Source organism: Monopterus albus, unplaced genomic scaffold, assembly GCF_001952655.1.
Source record: "Monopterus albus unplaced genomic scaffold, M_albus_1.0 scaffold5.1, whole genome shotgun sequence".
NCBI lineage: Eukaryota > Metazoa > Chordata > Actinopteri > Synbranchiformes > Synbranchidae > Monopterus > Monopterus albus.
The window spans coordinates 1,845,389-1,851,805 of record NW_018127885.1 but is presented as its reverse complement, the minus strand read 5'-3'; positions in this window follow the sequence as shown (position 1 = coordinate 1,851,805).

Sequence of the window (6,417 nt, the reverse complement as noted above, 5' to 3'; positions counted from 1 at the left end):
CTTGAAGCCAAGAGTCCACAAAAGGCTTGTAAATTTAAGATTAGAATTTGTCATTTTGTAGATCAGAAATGATTTAACACCTGATGCAGTGTCACATATTTTTATGTGTTTGGAAGTTTTCCTTCAATTTAAAAATTTGTAGTTGTGGGGGCGAACAAACTGCACACTAGGTCATTTATATAAATCATTGTGAACATTCATCTATGAAGAGATTTTTGTCTTTTGTGGCACAACATTATTCAGTTCTTCAAATGCATCTCTCCCTTAGCCTACAAAACAGTTTTATAAAACCATAGAGCTTTGGCCAGCCTTTAATTCACAGACAGCCCCTAATATATTTTATAAGCTGATGTACTACTTTCAAAGCAATTATAACACAATCACATCACCACTTGTGTCAGAATAGGTTATAGTTTAGGAGTTTTCTTGTGTTTGACATGACATGACAATAAATGAGTTGTTGGTATGACAGTTTTTTTTTTGTTTTTTTTGTTGTTGTGTGAACATGGATATGGTTACAACGGCAAAAAAAGAACAATGATCCAACCAGGTTCTTAAATAACAATTTCGCCACATTATGGCTTACAACTTCAATTTATATCAAAATATAAAATCTATTGGACCTGTCATGCTTGGATACGTTTCTAATTCACAGCTACATATTTAATATCTGTTCATTTGTGAGATTATTTAAATCTCTGTGACTCTGGGACTTCACATTTCTCAGCTCTTTGTTGGCCTTCAGTAGAATTTCCTGTAGAGGGCAGTGGAAAACAGAGAAAGATATTGAAAACTTTGGACAATATGAGAACATAGTTTAAGCTTTGTTTTCTTGCAAGCAGAAATTATGAATAAAGGTAATGGCAAAAACAAACTGCAACCATCTCATTAAACATGCTGCCTATTGTAATTGTTTGATGGGGATAGAAATTCTGGCTGTTGAACATTGGGGTATGGCAATTATTGTGTAATACCCATGACCCACCACCAGAGGGCGAGCATAATCAGTCCTCAAGGATCAACAGCCACTTCTGCAAATGTATGGATTATATGCATTACGTTATAAAAAATCTGTATAAATAACACTGAAAGGCATTTTAATGCAATATTTTCACAAACTGAATCAACAAGCTGACAGGTCCTTTACTTTTGTCCAGAAATCTGCTCTGCACACACTTTGTCAGGCTGTGTATGCGAGGGCAGTGAATGACAGAAGGCTATTGACAGGCACTACCATACCTTTACCTTTCTCTCTGTTTTGTTTCTTTCCCACCTACACACTACGGTGCAGTGTCCTAAGGCAGGGAGCACTCCACAGGATGGTTTAATTGGAGTGCCATCACTTAGGGAACAGATTAGGCAGGAGTGTTAGAGGCATCCTTCAAAATTTGCCAACACATACTATGAATAGAGCCAGTATGTGTAAGTAGTGGTGAGGTGCTGTTAATGTTGCTGAAGAGACAAATTTATTTCTACGCTGAATGCTGAGATTTTTGCTGAGATTAATAGACTCTGCACAAAGGCATGCTGAACTACTTTTTATAGAGCAGGACAGACCGGACACAGAAGGAGGAACAGACAACACCAGCTGTTTGCTTGTTATTATTTATTATGATGTCATCACAGCCTCATTATTGCACGTATCATAAACACGGAACTATTGCTTTGTGACTGGCTAGTTCTGGAGATCAACTTGACCTCAGTTTAATTTTGCCACAGAGATCTTTTTTTTGTTTGTTTCAGAGCTTGGTGGCCAAGGACACATTCTGTCATATAGCAAGGGCTACAGCACAGAGACCTTTGTAGAACACATGGCAGTTGGCAGAGGCTGAATAGTGGTAGAATGTCCATAGTAAATGGTTTACTGTTTGAAATGAATATTCATGAGTAACACCAACTGAGCAAGCTTCCAGAGAGAATTACTGGGTACATGAGATTACAAAATAAGCGTATAGTAGTGAGAAAGGTGATGCATTTTGAAGTGGTGCATTTCTTTAGAACTAAAAACTATTTTCACTGTCCCATACACTCTCCAGCTCCTTTCTGTACCAATCTCTTATCCCTCTTCCAACCCCCTTCAAGGCCATGCCGTTGGCATGTGCCAGATCTGAGTGCTTCAGTTTAAGTGTGGGCTACCAGTGCGTTGGCCTGGCTTCGATGGTCCTGGCTGAGACCAAGTCAGCAGCAAGTTTCACACATATAGAGGAGATGAGTGTCAGGGGAAAGTTCGAAGGGGTGAGATGTATTGAGAAAGAGAAGGTCAGAGGAAGAGTGTGAGACCGCTGTCCGAGACCAATCTCTGGACTAAATGAGAGGAGAATCGGAGTTAAGTGCTCTATTTGCATGGCATTAAATGCTGGGAGCAGAGTACTGAATTTTGCTCAGCCAAATCTCATCAGTCGCTGCCAATTTGGGTCAGAGCAACCCGTTTTCCCTCTTTTTATTACTCTTCTTTCACCCTCTCGTCACCCCTCCTCCCACCCTCCAATCCATGCAGACAAACAGACATTCCGGCAGCGGATGTGGTGGTGGTTGTCCGTAGCAACCTGCCATGCGGGGTGTATCTTGTGGGAGCAGGACCACTGAGTGAATGGCTAAGCCCTCTGCTAACAAAGACTGTGAATCGCTGAGATGCTTTGAGCTTGAAGTGCTGTGACTTCTGGGCTGTGGGAGTGCTTTACATAATCCAGCAGCAGCTCCCTTCTGCTCTGCCACATCGCTTTCTGCTCCTGCACCTAACACACACACCCCAATGTAGGTCGACTCATCTCGGAGCATCCTCCAAAATTATATCAATTTATCATTCTGTGTGATAATCACAGGGCACAGTTGGAGACCGGCTGTACAAAGGTGTACAGGAGATGAATGTTCATCAGTTCTGTTTGTACCATGCATGAATTTTCTCACAGAGAAAAGAGATTTAACATGCTTGTCTGGGGAAGCAAATAAGTGATTCTGATTTTGTTAGAAATATCAAGTATAACAGTCACTTTATTTTAGACAGAATATTATACTATGTAACAACTTAAGATCAGTTTATCATCATTTACAACCTTCCTTAATGCAATAAATTCTTGCATAAGAAGACACTCTTTAAAATGAAATATGTTATGCTAAATTATCCCACTAATTTAGGCTTAGATTTTCCTTTATCACCTTTTTCTTAACCCTTTTCATCATAGAGGGTTAAGCAGAAAGTCAACCATATTTCCAGTGACAAACAGAGACTAATGGATGTTTTGATACAGTAAATGTTATGTACCATATGCATAGGAGTTCTACTCTAACATCTTTTTATTAGCTAGGATCTGCCAGCAGCTGACACTGTGTGCTCTGCTTCCTCTTGTGAGCCTCTCTGGGACTGCCCAAGCCAGCTGCTCCACGGTGCCTCTCAACGTGAACACATTTAACACAGATATGTAAATGGCACACTTCAATATACTGATAAGTCAATGACGCCATCTTACCTGAATATAAACTTCTCTTCCCCACTGTTCTTTTATTGGAGCCAATAAGCTGGTAAAGTAAAATCAGTGTCATGGGTGTCTAGCAGAAACAGAGAGAAAGTCGCTTTTACCAAAAGAATTCTCATAGTCACTATTTCAACACTTCAGGTAAACAATCAATGGCAGAAGGCTTGACAGGGAATAAGACTAACTGGCATAGTGCCCTGAAATATATACTCTCTAGGTAACACTTCATTTTACAGGTCTGTAAATTCTAGTTTATTTCCAAATAATTACCTAAGATGTTTCCTGGAGTGAACCATGAACCAGTTACAGGTAAAATTTGAGGCTGATCATTTGGTACACTTTTAAATGCTAAGCTACAACAAACTTAGTTTTTATTTAGAGCATGGAAGGTGACTTCCACATGCAAATTGTGAAATTTGTCTACAAACAATCACACAATTCAACATAAAAATATAAAACTAAAACTTTTTTTTAAATAATACAACCTCAAATCAGAAAACATTGGAACGGTAGGTAAAATCACAATTAAAATTGAAAATATTGATTTGTAAATTATCTTTGTCCTGTATTACATCGGAAACAATACAGCAGCACATTATTTGTTGTGATACCTCATCAACTGGGACAGTTGCATTAAAGGGCTGGTGATGAGGCATCACAGAAGTGTAAGTTACTTTTGCCAAGGGCACTGACACAATCCCAGACCATGACAGACTGGCTTTTGGACTTGTTACTGGTAACAGTCTGGATGGTCCTTTTTGTTTTTGGCCCCGAGCACATGGTGATCATTTCTTCCAAAAAAGACCTGAAATACTGATTTGTCTGACCACAGTACATGTTTCCACTGTGTGATGGTCCATCCCAGATGCCTCCGAGGCCAGAGCAGTCGACTGTGCTTCTGGACACTGTTGACATAAGGCTTCCTTTTGGCACAGTACAGTTTTAAGCACCATTTATGGATGTAACTAGTGCCTGACACAGGTGTGCCAGAGTAATCCTGAGCCCATGTGGTTATATCGCTTATAGAAGAGTGGCAATTCTTGGTGCAGTGCCATCTGAGGGATCAGAGAGCTCGGTCATCCAGCTTAGGCTTGTGCCCTTTACACACTGAAATCCCTCCAGATGCCTTGAATCTTTTAATTATGTTAGGCATTATAGAGGGTGACATATCCAAATCCCTTCCTATCTTTCTTTGAGGAACAGTGTTTTTAAACATTTCAATACATTTTCTCATGCATATGTTGCAAACTGCTCCTCTTCAACCCATCTTTGCTCCTAAAGGGCTCAGCCTTTCCCGGATGCCACTTTTGTACCAAATCACGATTGCAATCACCTGTTGACATCACCTTTTTCAAATGGAATCATCATTTCATTGTTTTACCTCATTACTAGCCCTGAATGCAACTGTCCCAACTTTTTATAGAATGTGTTGCAGCATCAGAATTGAAATGAGTGTTTATTTTGAACAAAGAATAAAATTGATGAAGTATGACATCAAATAATGTGCTGCTGTGTTGTTTTCAATGTAATACAGGACAAAGAAGAAGATTTACACATCACTATTTTCATTTTTAATTTTGATTTTACATACGGTCCCAAAATTTTCTGATTTGGGGTTATAAATAAATAGTAAACATTAACCGGGGTTCAACGAAGTGAGAAATTTATTCTATGGAAATTCATCTTGAAGGTAGTAATAAACTGAATACAAGTTTGTGTACTAACTAAAATAAATAAAATACAAAGCACTCTTGGAACTTCATCTCTTATTTTTCTGTAATTATCATCAAACTGCATGATTCTTTCCAGGAAAAGAAATTACTAGGACATAACAAACCTGTAAAGTGTTACCACTCTATACTGAAGTCACTTTTCCATTTACCAAACAAGGATTTGCAACTGGTAATGTAAAATCGATCTCTAACAACCACTACCTGGAGCACGATCAAACATACATTAAGGCACATAGCCATATACAAAACATCACTACATACTATATGTATGGTGAACAAAAAACGTAAGCCACCAAAAATCAATGTGCAAGCAGCCAGTTTTCCACCATTAGAATCTGCATCATTTGAAAACAAATTCTTAATTTCTGGCTAGGACTCCCATGTGCTGTCGCTGACAAATCTATTGCAACACCGTCTGTCTTGACAGTTTTGAGACAAAAAAAAAATACAATCATTTCAGCTCTGCTATTATTTTGCATTCCATTAAAGCATCCCTCTAAAGAAACTAAAATTTCAGCGTGGGATTGAACTTAGTGTTGCTTTGTTGAACACGTCTGGAACTGTGGCCCCTTAGATAAAAACTGTTCATGATTACAAATGCAAAAATGAACATTTGTATCAAAAGCAAAACAAATTGGTTGTTTAGCACATCTGTCAAGATGGGAATAAAGTCTCAAACTGAAAACTGGTTGAGTTTGATGAATTTTTTGTACGTCCATTGCAGCTGTTTTAGCGTATCCACTTTATGCTTTTGTCCACATTCACTCTAGGGTTACAAGACTGTCAACATTGTGCTGTTTGAACCATCAGTAGTATAATATACAAATGTACAGATACACAATCAAAATGCATACATAATTATTACAATAAGACCTACAAAAAAGCATAAGAATAAAAAGTCTGTGGGATATTGCAGGTGAGGCAAGCAGAGCCACAAATGTGCATCCATACTGGGGGACACACACCCTCCTACCATGATTAAGCGCATGTCTATTTACACTGCATCATAACAAAGCTATCAAAAACAAAGGCTCCAAAAATTCCTCCTAAAAACTTTTTTTGTTCTTTTGTGTCTCTACTTACAATAATGTTGATTCCACGTATGTACATCCCTAGAAAATAATTTAATTATAGTTACACACTTTCTACATTTGTAAAACAATACAGTTCTAGTCCACAATGAAGGTTGTTTGTTTGTTTGTGCATGTATT